Below are 17,358 nucleotides of genomic sequence, written 5' to 3'. Positions count from 1 at the left end.
GAGCACACAGAATACCCAATTCTAGACCGATCCCAGGGGCAAAACCACGCCCTATAATGGCAAAGCTTCTAAATTATAAAGACCGCGATGCAATACTGAAGGCTGCCAGAGAGAAAGGGAAACTTCAATCCGACGGGGACCCAATCCAGTTCTTCGTTCTTCGCAGACATCTCCCCCACAGTACAGGCACAAAGACCCTCATATACAGCTGTCAAACGGCGACTGCTGGACAACCAAATTCTCTACTCAATGCTGTTCCATGCAACACTTTGAATCCAGCACAAAGGGAAAGCCACATTTTTAACACACCAGAAGAAGCCAACGACTTCCTGGATCGCACTGGTTGCAGACCCGCCTCAAACAATCTGAGGCCACAACGCGGAGAGCGGAGGCGAAGAGACCCACCATAACAGTTCTCTCAGCCATAAACAACGGAGGCACCAAGTCACCTACACCAACACGTAAGATTGTCATCGCAGAGTCACAATCCTACAACTTCAGGGAGACTCTCTCCCTCTTGGAAGGCTACTAACTCCCCAAGCACAGCACTGTTAACAGTTTGTTCACAAGGGAGGGCACACCGTGGGCCAGTTGGGGGTTCCCACACTGGGGTGGGTTGTTATGCTCACAAAGTTATCAATCACTGTTCAGCAATGTTCCAACGCTAAACCTCCATTCACCCCTATCATGACGTTCATGAATACCTTCAGCTCCTCTTCCTCGCACACGAGCCAATTGAAAACAGCTTCTCTTCCACGCCCAGGCGTAAACCAGGAAACCAGCCAACCACGCAGAGTCCGGAAACCTTCAACTAACCATCCCCCATGAATCCGTTTAAAGTAGCCACCTGGAACATCAGAGGTGGCAACCAACTTGCTAAAATCAGGAGGATCCTCCAATACCTTAGGTGACACAAAATCAACATTGCAATGCTGCAAGAGACCCATCTCATGCCAACTGCTGAACAACACTGGGCCCGGTCATGGGGTTGCCATAGATACTTTTCTTAATACTCATCCTTTGCAAGAGGGGTCGCAATCCTAATTGACAAAAAGGCCAACTTCAGCTTAATTGAATCAAAAAGGGACGCAGAGGGGAGGGCTCTTCTGGTGAGAGGAATACTTGCTGGGAAAGAAATAGTCCTGGTAAACTACTATGCTCCCAACACTGATGGACCAAACAACTTCAACTGGATCATGTCTCAACTAGGAACACTCACCTCAGCAACAATAATCTGGGGCGCAGACCTCAACACCCCACTAGACCCCAAATTTGATAAATCTCACAACACAGCCAGCAAACCCTCGAAAGCGAGCCTTCAGGTGACCGAGTTCTGCCAAGCATTCGAATTGTTCGATATTTGGAGACAAACCCACAGAGAGGTACGTGAATACACAATTCACTCAGCAGTCCACAATACCAGCTCACGCATTGACTATATTATGGTATCGTCCCAAAGCCCACACTACTGGGGATCCTGTAAAATCTTCCCACGTTCCTTCTCCGACCACTCCATGGTATCGCTTGAGTTTAATTTGCTGAACACCAAAGTGGCTGTCCTCAACTGGATTTTCAAGACAGTTTCACTTTCAGACTCTCTTTTGGCAGATGGGGAGCAGGTGCAAGTGGATCTAGGTCACCTGGCCTAAGCCCCGCCCACCTGGTGCCTTCCTGTTTGCTGCTCTTTTTCACCACTTAGCAAGTCCTGCCCACCTGGTACCTTCCTGTTTGCTGCTCTTTTTCCTTACTTAAGGACTCCTCCAGCCTCTTTTCCTTTGCAGATGGGAAGCAAGTGCAAGTGGATCTAGGTCACATGGCCTAAGCCCTGCCCACCTGGTGCCTTCCTGTTTGCTGCTCTTTTTCACCACTTAGCAAGCCCCGCCCACCTGGTGCCTTCCTGTTTGATGCTCTTTTTCACCACTTAGCAAGCACCACCCACCTTCTTAGCCCTGCCTCTTCCTTCCTGCTCCTATTAGATCAAGGGCGTCTCTCGCGCGGGTGTCTTAAGCGAAGGGCAGACGAAGAAAAGGGGAATTCCTGTTTGGACGTGTTCGGATCAGGAGGACCCGACCCCCTGCTCAGACAGCAGGTAGGCATGCACCAACATGTGTTACTCCCTCTGGTCCCCCTGTGATGTTCCCTTGTGCCCCCCCATTCTCGCACACAGGTGTTGCCTGTTTTGCTTGATTCTTCTACCCTGCTCCCCCCTCACCCCACTCAAGCCTACTTCTGAAGGAGTCTGTCCTGATACATTCTGGTTTCACCATCACCGTCTTGTGGACAATGCTGGATTTGACTTTTATGGACTTCACTCATTCATGGTGCGTCACCCTTTCTCAATTCTCATGCTGAACTTCTTTTTCATCTTGTACTCATGGTGGCCCTGAATCATGCTGTTCCCATCTTCATCTTGCATCCTGGCTTGCAACATTATGTGTTACTACTGACCTCTGCAATTGTATTCACTCTCCCCTCTTGCTTCTCCACTCTTTTGACTGCTAACTCTCTGTTCTCTCCTCCTTTCCCTTCTCCCTTTTCCTATCTCCTCCCCTTACTTTCTTCTATGCTCTTACTCTATCAGAATTGTCCCTGGACCTAGTATGATAGCAACCTCATCTGTCTCCTCCCCCCCCCCTTACTGTTTTTTTTCCTCCCCAAACCCCCTTCAGCACTATCTGAAATGTCGTCAGGCCTAATATGATAGTCACTTGTTTTGTTCCTCCCCTCCCTTTCTGCACCCCTCTCCCTCACCTCTTGTTTTTTTTTTCTGGCTCTACCAGAAATGTCGTCAGGCCTAGTACGGTAGTCGCCTGTCTGTTTCCATTTCCTTCCCACTCTCTCCCTCCCTTCCTTATCTATGTTTTAGCTCTTGCACTATCTGAAATGTCGTCAGGCCGAGTACGATAGTTAATTTCACATCCTTACTGTTCATGGCCTGTAAGAATGTCATTGTTTTTTCCCTTGTTCCCTCCCTTGCCTTGAAGCACTTTGAAACACATTGTGTATAGGCGCTATATACATAAACTATAATATCATATCATATATCAGAGCTTCAGCAAGAGATCACAACCTTCCTTGAAATTAACCAGGACTCAGTTAGCTCTGCTGATACTTTATGGGACACTATGAAATGCTACATACAAGGTGTGTGCAAGGCGAAAGAGAATGGCATCCTAAAATTAATACGTCGCAAATTGTCAAATAGCGAAAAACACCTGAAGGAGCTCGAAACTAAATGTACAACATCCAACGACCCTCAGACCCAAGCCGACCTGAAAGAAGAATTACTGAAATTCCAAAAATCAGCTGAGTGTGAGCTGAAGTTTCTAGGGCGCAGACACCAGATATGACAATACGGCGAAGGTCAAAATCCTGGGGCACTTCTGGCCCATTTACTAAAAATAGACAAAACACCTGCCTGCATGGAACATATCTGAGACAGTCAAGGGAACCTAGTCTATACAGAAGAAGAAATAGTAAACACGTTCCGCAATTTCTATCAAGACCTATACAGCTCCAAAAGCACTACTAGCCCGCAGGAACTTCAAGACTTCCTCAATGACACCAAACTATACTGGGTAATTGAAGAACTTTGTGAACCATTAAACGCAACCATCTCACAAGAAGAAATAGTAGAAGCAATAAAATCTCTTCCAAACACCAATGCCCCGGGTCCCGATGGCCTAACTGGAGTATTCTACAAAGCACACGTGGCCACCATAGCTCCATTACTCCTCTGCGTATACGAAGAAGCCCTAGAGCAGGGGAGCCTCCCACCCACACTCTGCGAAGCCAACGTATTCTTAATACACAAACCAGGCAAGCCCCAGGAAGACTGCGCCTCATACAGACCAATCTCCTTTCTCAATCTTGACAACAAGATTCTAGCTAAAATTCTATCAACAAGACTACTCCCTCTCATGCCCGCATTAGTATTAAGTGACCAAGCTGGCTTTATTCCAGGGCGCAGCACAACCTACGGCATACAAAGGTTGTTTGGCGTCATTGCGGCACTTGATCCAACACAACAAGCAATCGCTGTCCTACTGGATGCCGAAAAGGCATTTGACTACGTAGAGTGGCCTGATCTCTTTGCGACACTTACACAAATGGGCTTGGGAAAACTCTTTATCAAACTGATTTTGCTGCTCTACCTTGAGCCCCGATCCTACATTACCCTAGGGAACACAAGATCTCCCTTTATCAGGCTGGAACTGGGCACCAGGCAGGGTTGCCCCCTGTCTGCCCTAATTTTGCCCTAATCATGGAACCCCTAGCCTCTAGACTAAGATCCCACCAAATCAATAGAGGCCTGACCCTAGGTCTGCATAGATTAGTAGTCTCCCTATATGCCAATGATGTTATGTTATTTGTCAATGATCCCCAAACAAACCTCTACCTAATAATGTGCGAAGTGATCAAATTTAGCAACATCTCAGGCCTTAAGACCAATCACTCCAAATCAGTGATATTTCTGCTGACACCTAACACCCCCCAGTTCCAGGATGATCATGTTTGAAATGGGAAAGCTCCAAAGTCAGATACCTCGGCACCTATATGTCACTGAATTGCAACGATATATTTAAAGACAACTATGGAGCGACGATAAGCTCCCTTCAGGAGCTCATTCAAAGATGGAAGTCTCTCGCGCTAACGCTATGGGGGCGGGTCTCACTGACCAAAATGGTGATTCTCCCCAAACTTCTTTACTTATTCACAAATATACCCCTAATACTACCACATTAATTTTTCCAAAAAATAAAAAGCCTTACCCTTGAACTAATATGGGCTGGGAAACCAGCAAGTGTTGCTTACACAACATTGACATTAATCAATCTCGCAGGGAAGCCTCGCACTCCTGGATATGGAGAAATACTACTGGGCTGTGCAGGCACAATTCTTGAGCCATTTGTACACTCTACACTTTATATGCCCACATGTGCAGGTTGAATGAGCCGTGGTCTCTCCAAACCTTCTACGAGCCGTCGTTCTCAGCAACCTCCCAGTGCCGCAAAACACGATGAACACTGTCCTATCCACCTATGCAATTTGGAAGAAAATTGCCAATAAATACGAAATACACACAAGATACTCCCCCCTTTTACCAATCAAGTTCATTCCCGGTATACCTCTGACAAGTGAAAAGATATGTCATATATGGCTCAACAAAATCAATATCCAATTCATAGGTGACCTTTTCCCCGAAGGAATGTTTATAACCCCCCCAGATGGCCAAAGAGAGAGGAGGTAACACTTCACTCAACATATTCTTATACTTCAGATTACGCCATACGCTACAAGCCCAGTTCCCATCATTTCCCAAGCAACCAGCGACTTGGGCCTTGCTACACAATATGATTCAGGCAGGAGGAGAGGGAAGGCAAGTCTCCTTTATATACAAATCTCTACTAACAGACACAGTAACTCACGACACACGCGCAAAACGACGATCGGAGACAGACCTCCAGTCGACAATACCAGAAGACGACTGGTCCTACATTCTTCGCCAAACCCAGAAAGTCGCCATAAATACTCGCTTCAAACAGATTCTTTTCAACTTTGTGCATCAAACCTACTATACCCCTTTTAAAAAAACAGCGACAGCACCCGGAAATATCAGCTCGATGTGAAAGATGCGGCACCCCGGCTGCAGATTTTCTTCACCTTGCCTGGAACTGTCCCGGAATATCCCGGTTCTGGTCTTCGGTCCTACAGACGACAGCCGACATAGTGGGAGAGGAGCTAACCCCACTTCCGACCATCGCACTCTTAAGTCTGACCAAATACCTGCAACCTCCATCGAGGAGGCTGGCTGTGCCTTTCTCCTGGTGCTGGCACGCAGGAGGGTTGCCCTGACATGGGGCCGTGGTCCCCTTCCCACTCTAATAGTTTTTAAAAAAGACATTACCTATTGCCAAGACATGGACACCAAATTCATAAGAGCTTTACCCCTTCACGCGCGACCCTCACGACATCTGGGGTCCCTACTTAGTTTACTTACTCTCCAACTCCGACACCACAGACTCTCAACCACAGCTTTCCCAAACGCAGAGGGCCAATACATTCATACCTGCTTCAATCAACAAGGCGAGCTGAAACACAGTGAACAAGTCAACAGAAGAGTGCTCACATCAAACATTATAGAAGGGGAGGAAAGGGGTTGAGTGGGGAAATTCATAAGTCATGAACGTAATTTTGGTAGACTGCACCCGATTGGTGCAGTTTTGTTTTTGTTTTGAGATGAAAAATATAAAAATAAAGTTTAAAAAAAAATAATAATGTCAGTAATACGATGTGAGGGGTGATCGGGAGATCCATCATGAACTACTTAATGTATGAAGCCTAATCCTCTAGCCAGCCTTCGGCCACCACAGTCCTTCCATTTCCTTCCTCCTCCCCTCCACAACCTCCTTTCTCCTGCATTATGTCACCTTGTGTTGGAACCCATTAACGTCTGTGGTACACATCCATGAAAATGCAGGAAAGGGTGCTTTTAAGCATCAAAGTATAGAGGACTGCCTCTTTGATTTCCTGATTAGTGTTTGCTTTCTTGTTTGCTCCAGGTAAACACAGATGAAGGGGTTTGACAAAATGTAAATTCCTTGTCAAAGTACAGCTTTATTCTATGCAGTTAACTTTACCCCAAATCTTTATGTTTCATTTAGGTAGGACGCCTGACATTTATTTCGTTTAGATGCTACAGCAGACAAGTGGGAAATGACGCCATAGAATCACAGAACTCTAGGATGGACACATTAGATCCACAACACCACCAGCTGGGGGTACTCCAAAGTAAATACTTGCCCAACTTAAACCAAATGTTTTAAACTTAACAATGCTGACTAATCAGTGATGGGTCTGCTATGTTGATATTAAGATGTTTGAACAATCTATGTTGGCTTGCATATTTCATTCACATCCTAAATAACACGTTGCATGCTTGTTACATCAATGCCTCAGCGAATTATGCTGTGTGTTTTGTTGTTTTGTAAACAGTGAACACCATAGGGCAGTATACTAGGATGCCATGTTGTTTCTTGTGAGTTTCGAAATAAGCAGTTATTGCTGGCCTTCTTGCACATATTACATCATGTTTCATTGCACTGTGGTACTTGTATCCATGCATTTATAATGCAGTTTCCAATTTCCAATGAAAGGCATGAACGAAAAAAGAAAATATGTATGCATATTACTAAAACCAAACGTTCCACAAGAAGGCCAACATTATCGTGACAAAATGGTTGCTATCCATCTGCATTGTCAAGCACAAGTGTAGTGTAATTCAATGAATGACAGAGGAAGGAAAGGGCTGATTTAAAAAAAAAAATGTATGTATGTATGTATGTATTTAATTTTTGTATAGCGCTGGTAGCCCACGGGCATCAGGGCGCTTGTACATAAAACACTGATACTGCGTGACGGACGACAAATACGAATAGCTACTGCCTTATGAGTGCCCCTGAGAAATAGCCATCACCCGAATTCTCATCTAAAGAGGTGTGTCTTCAGCAGCTTCCTAAATGCGGAGTGATTAACTTCCGACCTCAGGGATTCGGGGACGCTATTCCACAATTTAGGAGCCAGCACAAGGAAATATCTGCCCAGCCCGGTTTTTAACTTGAACTTGGGCACGATCAGGAGGCATTTCCCCCCGAGTGTAGATTTCTACTGGGATTGTAGGGCACTACACTCGTTTTCAAGTAGGCAGGCGCTGTGCCAAAAAGGCACTTGTGTACCAGGCAGAGAGCCTTGAACGTTATGAGTTCTTCTACTCTAAGCCAGTGCAGAGAAAGCCTCTCTTCAGTAACATGGTCTTTCCTCTTCAGATTTTTCACTAACCTAACCGCGTTGTTCTGGATCACCTGACAGCTGGATAGATCCTTGGATGAGGCCCCCAACAGCAGGGCATTCCCGTAGTCGAGCCGTGAGAGGATAATGGCTCTGGCTATCGTTGCCCTATTTCCCTCGTTAAGCAGTGGCTTAATGGCTTTCATAAGCCTGAGATAGTACGCTGTGTTTTTTTGGAGGAAACTGGTCTGGGCATGAGAGTCGACCACAGAGTTGACCATCATACCCATAGTCTTCACCTTGGGGAATAGTGCCATTCTTAATTTGGAATGAGTTGTACTCTGCCCCCAGTTTTTCCAGCTCACGACTGGAGCCAAACAGCATCAGTTCGTTTTTTGAGTCGTTCAGGCACATCCAGTTTGCCTGCATCCAGTTGTCTATTATCTTGTAAACCCTAGTGATCACTTCACTGTCCGTGGCATGATTCCTGCCCCCCAACTCCAATATGAGTTGGGTGTCGTCTGCGTAATTTGTAAACGACACTCCGGCTTTCACCAGTAGGCTACACAATGTGCGCATATATATGTTAAACAGCATTGGTGATAAGCTGGCCCCTTGAGGCACTCCGAATAGGATGTCACATGGGTCGGAGAAACTGCTACCCCAGTGTACTCTCGCTTGGCGGTTGGAAAGAAAGGACAGGAGCCAGTCAATAGCTCCCTCCGAGCAACCAACATTCTCTCTAAGCGCCTTGATGAGAAGGTGGTGATCCACCAAATCAAATGTGTCACTAAGGTCTAGGAGCATCAACATCCCCAACTTGTTTTCGTCCAACAAAGTAAGGATCTGATTCTGCAAATCCAGCATGGCTGTTTCAGTGCTGTGGGATGCTCTGAAGCCAGATTGTTGGTGGTGCAGAATCTCCTGGTTCTCTACAAAGTATTGTAGTTGCTCTGTTGCTACCTTATCTAACAGTTTCAGAACAAAGTTCGAGTTGGTTATGGGACGAAGGTTTGCGGGATCTTTAGGATCTAGACCTGCTTTTTTAACAAGTGGGGTGATAGTGACTTTCTTCAGATCTTTAGGCACCATGCCCTCTTGAAACGAAGCATTCACTATTCTCCGGAGAATGGGAGCAAAAATATCTTTGTGTTGGAGAATGATACCAGGAGGCAGGATATTTTCTGCGCAAGTGGTAGGTTTCATGCTATTCAGCACCTCTAACATATCTGCCTCTGAGATGTGTTTGAAAGAGCTGTTCTCTGGCAGATACCTTCACTTCAATGTGGATGCACATGGGTGCCACGTTCTGCTGAAAGTGCTACCAGTCGGATCGCAATGGCTTTCTCTCCAACTGCTAATGCTAACACTGTAGCTAAGGGTTTTTCAGATTTTGGAGAGCACTAGACACTCACTCTGTGCTTTGCTTAATATGATCTAGTGCACCTTTGGATAATAATGTACTTAGGGTTGGGGTTGGTTAACCAGAATTTCTTTGCTGTGCACAACTGGCAGCAATACAGGCCTGCAGGGAAGTTAGCGACTGCAGACCAAGCTTTCATAATGCTTCTTTGCCATCTTGGATTGGACATGCATAATTTGCGTGCTGCTGGGTGGCCAACCCTCATGCTGTACTACATGGCAAAGCTGCTGTGGTGTCTGCTTTGCACGGTAGACAGGAGTAATAGCTTAACACAAGTGAGACTTATATTGTTCCTTTATTCCCTGGGCTGATGAACAGATGCTTCGTGAAGATGTCAAGCATTAGATCAGTTCTGCAGTGTGTGAACTGGGGAATCCTGAAAACCTACTGGCTTAAAATAATCATGCTTAATGTGACAGTCCTCTGCCACAAAGCTGGGGCATGGTAGGATGATGCAAGGAATCCCAGTAAACCACATATACGCCCAGCATTAAGCATTTAACCATTGGTTGGTGGATGCCCCTGGTTACTGTCCCCTCCTGAAATGCCTAAATGTGTTTGAGTAGTTCCACTGTTCATCACCCCGTTCATCTTGGAAAAGTTGCTGCTGTTAAGCCACTGTGGTGGATCCCCTGTGTGAAGGCATCCCACCAGAGGTTTCAAAGAGAGGCCTCCAGCCAGCAGATTCCTACAGGCACCGGAGAGAGGGAGAAACGTGGTGTTGTAGGGCAGCAATGCTATGGAGTGGAACCATGGATTACTACATGGTGTCTAACAACACAGCCTCGTGTATTTGCCGCGTGGCTGCAGAGTGGCTCCGTGACATGCATTTCTGCCAGTACAACACAAAACACTCACCTATGGGCCATCTGCAGAGCAGCTCCAAGACACAAGCTTGGAGATTGTTCCAAATAGAATGGCATTGCCAAGAGCCGACTGTGAACAATGATCAAAATGTTAGACTTTCCTTTTTGTGTATGACTTGTTCACTTTTTTAACCGGGGTTCATCTCCTTTGCCTCTACCCCATCCCCTCCTTTCTCCTTCTCCATTACTGTGCAAGAGTTTTTCATGTCACTTAAATGAATGGCGGGTATGGAAAGTCATCAGAATGGGATGAGGAAAGATGGACTCAAAATATTTGTGTGCTTTTCTGACTGCAATCCTTTTTTACAACTACTTTATAAAAACAAAACAAAACACAGAGTCCCCTCAAAGCCAGTGTGGAGAGGCAGAAAGAGAGCTAGATGTGTCCATGATGTACCAGTTACTGGTATTTCTTCATAGCCATCTAGCCTGGAAGTATTCAACCAGTTTAAAACTGCTGTATGTCATCTATTGAGGATCATCAGTTGCTTTCCTTTTTGTCTGTAGCTTACAACATGTGTAAGAGGAATAGGCAATCTGATTAAAGGTTTTGTAAATTTGGTATGTATTTGTGTTTATTTTACAAACCGGAACATACAGCAAAATCCAGGAGGAAAACAGAATTCCATGTTGTTTTCTTTTTCTACCATTTTGTAAAATGCATTTTGCTTGAGCCAATCCCATCCATTGTTGTCTGCAATGCAAACAGAGGAAAAAGAAATCACACAGGTATCCTGAAATGGCTGAAAGAGAAGTGAAGGCAGGAGTACAGGAGCATCCTCCAAATGGTTTGTATTATCTGCAAAAGAAGTGGTTTTTTTTTAATACATTATTTAATTGTAAAACATGGGGCCTCTTTATGAGTATGCCGGTCCGTTAATAACGATGCCGGTAAGCTACTGACAACATAGTTACCGGACCAGCACACTCTGAGTTCTGACCTGGCGGGCTTCCGTCCTCCCCATTCCTGCAGGACTCAATGCAGGACTCAATGGGAATGGGGAGTCATTTTTCCTGGTGCCTGGCTATGGGGAATTACCGGGACTGCCAGGGCTGTAATGCCCCGGTAATTCCCCATTGCCAGGCACCGGAAAGAAAATGACTCTTGTGGCAGCCGTGACCTTTTTACCTGCATGGCTACCGCCAGCGTTGTAATGAGGCCTATGGTCTTCTTACATAATGTTCTTTTCAAATGATCACTTATTGTAGTCATAATGCATCCTTTGCAAATGTTATGAAGCAAAGCACCTTAATAAACCTTGAATAGCCATATTGATATTGATATTGATATTTTATTTCTATTGCGCTCGTACACAAGTGTTTCAGAGCGTGACAAGGCAAGGGAGTGGAACAGGGGAGAACAAAACAGCGATCTTACTAAGCCCAGTGACATTGAGAACGTGCAAGTGCATGGGAGAGGAGGAGTGGAAAAGTGCATGGAATGGGGAGAAGTGGAGAGTGCGGAGTAAAGGAGAAACAGATAATTAATAAATAAATAATAAAGGCAACAAACACTGGTAGTGCAGCCAGCAATTGGCAAATATACATAATTTCATGTATTACTCTTTTGCAATAGCACTTTGGCTACATTGCATAAAACTAAAGAACATTTCAAGAACATAACAAAGAACATAGGGCCTCATAACAAGTTTGGTGGTGCAGTAAAAAAAAGTGAGTGGCAGTAGTTCTGTTAACATCACCTTTTTGCTGCAAAACCAAATTCTGATTTTTGGCCTAAGAGTGGTGGATTTACCATGAGCATTAAGCTTCCACTAAAAGGTAAAACATCTGCAGAATTACAATGGCAGAATTACTGCTTGCAGTAATTCTGTCAAAAACCCTATAGAGTCCTATGAACTCATAAAATGGGGACTAACACCGCCCCACCACCACTTGCAATCCTGCATAAACCCTTGTGGCCAAGGGGCAGTACCCATAACTGAATTTAGAAGTAATTCAGTGGAATTACCACACAATTACCGCCAAACTTAGATAAGGCCCATAGAGCTTTATATTTGACAAAGAGACCACGATAAATGGGTTATATATTTGAATCACCAAGTAGATAATACACAGTGGCCTCAGTGCTCATTTAATTTTTCACAACACTCACCATAACTTTAAAGTAGGTATAACCATAAACAAAACACACATACTAATTCAGACAAAATCAAATTTTGGATGTGAGGATAACATGGCTGTGACTACTGTCACTCATTTGCCTTGCTCAATTTTAGAAGAGATGCTGAGAGGGGAAGTCCGGTCTTGGGCACACCCGGTCCCCAAATGCCCAGACATTCTTAGATAATTATACATGGAGGCTAGCAGAAGCAGGGCCCCGTCACAGATCCTTTGCATAATCACAGACAGGTACCATGTTTTGTTTAAACTCAGTTAATTCCGGAAGTCATCGGGCAGGGGTAAAGGTCAGGCACTAGAAGCCAGAATACGGAATATCTCAGTCAAATCATGATTGAGTTTGAACCAGTGGCTCCTCAACCAGGCTAAATTGACCACTATGTGATCCCTGAACTGAGAGATAATGCTAACTAGAGTCATGTACAAAAAGAGCATGCTCTGGATATCATTGGCCTAGAAAAATAAATGTAAAGAAGGTCTGATTGAAGGAATGTAACCAATTGATTTTGAGCCCAGAACATTAATTGATCCAGGTGGGTGATGAACCTCCGTTATCTACCTTTGTGTGGCAATCTAAAAATTGGAGTGGTGGGTGAAATGTCACAGAAGATTCTAATATATCAGTATAGTGACACTACCAAGATCAGCATCCCAGTGAAGGTTAGCCACAACAGGAAAGAGCACAGCCTCAGTGACCACACCAGGTCAAAAACTAGTTTTAACATGGTCAAAAAACTTGTTGGATTCAATAAAATCTCTAACCATTGTCATGAATTGATGCTCAAGACTTTTAGCATGAGTGGGTGGAAAAGAGATTCGACTAACATTAGACATAACCTTTTAGTCCAGGGATGGATTCTTCAGAAAGGACATTACATTACGTATTTCAATGAAGTTGGAACACAAGTGGTATGAAGTGAGGAAATAAGATGGGCTATCAAGGAAGAAAAGGCAGCACCGTTACAACAGAGAGAAGCCCGATTTCAAGCTTCATCAACAACCAAGTTGGAATAGTGTTGAAATTGGTAAGAGGGCTTTGGTCAAACAAAGGCACTGTGGGTTCAGAATGAAAGTCTTAGTGCATGAGCTTTTTTTGCACAATGACAAAAGGGGGAGAGTTTCATATTATGACAAGCTTTAAATGCAAAAAGTTGTTTAACAATCCTAGAGAGTTGCTTATTGATAATATTACTGGCTTTCAGCTGGTCTGAAAATTAGCAAGCATTGGCTTCACAAGTATTTATAAAGTATAACAAGGTTGCTTGCTAATTCACGACAATCTTCCAAATTGTAATAATGGAGCCTTATTCTATTACGGTGTTTGCTTTACAAAGGTGCCACCTGCCTTGGTTTTAAGAATGGATATGCATACAACAAATTATTGGAACGTGCAGAACATCATTGTAAATAATCCATTCATAGAACTATGATGTTGTATTCAAAGAACGCACATATTTGAACAATTCATTACCTAGTTATTGGGCATTGTGACTAAAAGAAGCCGGCAAGAACTGGGACCCAAAAAATAATAGATGTTTTGTTGTGAAATTAGCCTCCTTATAAATGATGGGACACAGCCCAGAATATTCAAGGGGACAATTCACATCACCTAAGAACAGAATTGTCTACACAATCCATAGTGGAGGATTTCAAAAAATTACTGAAAGAAAATCATATTTTTAGCAAAATCACACTACAAGTGTCCTCAACAAAACTGAAAATAAATGTGTTCATATTAGCAATGAGGTAATCATCCCCATCAAACCAGCAACCAACTTAAACTATCAGAAGGAATTCCCAACATATCAGCCATCACTAAAACCCAAAGCATCATTTACTATAGGAAAATATCAAATAGTATGAGAATTTCTGCCCCAAGCCAACTCCTTATATTTTAGGAGTTTAACCTAATGACACCTGAGGATCTTGTCAAAACCAATAAGAAATGAAATGTCTGTGCCAATAAATGTGACACACTTTGAGACATGATGATGAAGGATCACATTGTCGTACCAGCTGAACAATTTGCAAAGTTTTGTAATACCTTCCATACAGCAGGGATTGCCCAGGCCTCCACTAAACAATTGCTATTACCCCTCTCTTAAAAAGCCTAAAGCTGAACCAAATATCACTAACACTTTAGACTAACTTCCAGCTTGCCTGTAATTGCAAACTTTCTGGAAAGAAAGAATAGCCACTGAAGTCACTCATCACAAGAATGAGGACTGATGATCCAAATAGGTTCTTCCCAAAGAGGCACAGACACAAATCTTTTATTCATGAAATAAGACATTCTGAAATAACACAACATTAACACACAGAGATCTCCTAACTCTCAATGTATTGGCTGTTCATAATACAGTCAACCACACCACACCAATGTTATGTTTAAAAATACAAATGTGGATTGAATGAACAACCAAGGACTGGGACACCAATTATAATCAGGAATACATCTTAAAAGTCAAAATAGGAGATTTCAAATAATCTAATGTTCTCATGCCATGCTCTGACCCTCAAGAATCCATCATATCCTCTTTTTTTATGTAATGTGTATATTAAACTTTTGGCCAACCACATTGAACCTTTTAATCACACATTTCAACCATAGGCAAACGATTAATGGTTTGTCCTGAGCTTCAGTATCTGAAAGCACTAACCTACATAATGATGCAATCTTTCAGACAATCCAGCACTGGTTGGACCATATATAATAATCTTGGTCCGAGTACATCAAAAAGAAACATATTTTCTTTTGATTATCTTCCCTATTCACTCCAGTTCAAATGGCCACCCCTCATGGGGACAACCTTTACCCCCACAGACCAAGTATAAACCTAGCGATAATCTTCACTGCAGCCTCAAATTGACCCACTGACACAAATAACCAACTTATATCTCTACATCCAAAGATTCTGCCTTTCCTTGACATTAATCAAAATGTAAGCTTCCAGAGCACTAGTCATTTGAAATGACTATGTTTTTTGGTTATGTCTACACATTAATAATGTGACTTAGCAAACGGGCACAGTAACAAACAAAAACATACACACGTTAACAATAACACCAATTTAAATAGTCATCAAAAACAGCAAAAATGGGGAAAAAAGGATTAAAGGGAAAAAAGAATATAAAAGTTGACATATGTACCAACAAATATTATAAATCCAAGGCAAGTAATTTGATGGGAGGCGAGGAAACAGCTATACAAATCACTCAGGTAAAATAAAAAGTCTTAGCCAATTTCTTAAAAGATACAAATGAGGCCTCCAACTTAAAGTGAGGTGGTAGCTCTTTCCACAGATAAGGGCAATACAATAAAAGAAACACTTACCAGCCCCCTCCAACTTAATGCGGGACAGTGACAGCATGTTACTTGGATTAGATCTCAACTTCTAAGTGCTTTCTTTTGCATTTAGCCTCCTTTTAAGATAAACATGGTTTTTACTGTAAAGGCATTTATGGGTGATGGCAAGGACCCAGATGTTTAGGCGTTCTTTGACTGGTAACCAATGCAGAGCTTGCTGAGCTGAGGCAACATGCTTTTTCACTAAGTTGAGCCACAATCCTTACAGCACTGCTGTGCACAAATTGAAGTTTGAGATTGCTCTGTGATGTACTGACCAATAGACTACCACAGTAGTCTATTTTAGCACAAATTACACTATGCACAAGCATGACACAGTTGTCATCAGATATAAACTGACAAATATGACAGAGCAGCTTTACATGGTGTAAGGAAGAAGAAATCACCACATTGACCTGATCCTTCTTTGACAGAGAGGAGTCAAAATATACTCCCAAGTTTTTGACTTTGACAAGGACAGTTATAGAACACCCATCAATAGCAAAGTTCTTGTACTAAGTTGACAACTTAGAGAGCCATTGTAATGTACCCATCAGTGGGAGCTCTGTCTTGGCATCATTAAAAGTGAGTCAGTTGTGTGCGATACAGCTTTGAATGAAATCAAAGATAATATTCACTCTCGTTGGGTCAGGTTAATAATTGCCAGAGAGCCAAATCAAGAAGTGTATATCATCTGCATAATTAGTGTAAAGGAGGTCCTTGTCATCCAGTAAATCAATAAGGGTTTTGTAAACATATTACAAAGTGTGGGTGACAGGCACAAACCCTCAGAGACCCACACAAAAGCTCAGTAGGAGACGCCATAACCGACTTACTGAAGACGCTAGCTGCTCTACCAGATACAAAAGATAGAATCCAGTCAACTGGCTTCTTCAAGAATGAGGCACTGACTTGGACTCTGTTGAATAGGATGTCAAATCCAAGAAGATTGAATGTAGCTAACATACCCAATAAAACAAGCAACAATACATGACCACCATCCATAATTTCTGACATACCCGACTTGAGATCCAGAAGAGCAGATTCAGTGCCATAATATGTTTTGAACCCAGGCTGTCTGGAACCCAAAAGTGAATGCTCCTCACGATCAGCCTCTTCCTGTAAATAAGCCTGATAATCTAGTATCTTCTGAAGAAAATGTACACTCATAATGGGATGATCATTTGTGGGGATACTAGGATCAAGTGTTGTTTATAAGCATGGACTAATACATGCCTGCTTGATACGCACAGGAACAGAGACAGTTGCAAAAGAGGTATTTATGAACTTGGTGATTATAGAGACTAGAATCGGGACAAACAAATTCACAATCTTTGACATACACAACTCTCATGGACAGTTAATAGGCTTCAGTGTGTGTATCACCATCGATCCTTCAGATTCAGAGACTACAGAAAATGCAAAGAGGGGTACTGTAGAGCAAGGAGGTGAAGAACAAACCACAGGATCAGACATGCAAGCCTGTTTGAATATAATAGCAGTCTTAAGGGAGGATATCTTCCCCAAAAGTACCTCCTGTATATTATCGCACCAGGCATGATCTCTCACAATAGATTCATTTGGATTGATTTTAGGCTTCACAAACTCTCTAAGTACTTTAAAAAGTTCTTTGGAATTAGATCCAGCAGGGCTGATACACAGATCAAAATGTTCATTGTTAGACTGAATAGTATCTATCTTGTATTGATAAACTGCTGTTAGATAGCACTCTTTATCTTGAGTAAGAGGAGACTTTTGCAAGAGTTTGCATGCTTTATTTTTTAGAGGCGTGCAGA

This window comes from Ambystoma mexicanum, chromosome 6q (assembly GCF_040938575.1).
Source record: "Ambystoma mexicanum isolate Mex_15411 chromosome 6q, UKY_AmexF1_1, whole genome shotgun sequence".
Classification (NCBI taxonomy): Eukaryota; Metazoa; Chordata; class Amphibia; order Caudata; family Ambystomatidae; genus Ambystoma; species Ambystoma mexicanum.
Note: the sequence above shows the minus strand (reverse complement) of the source record.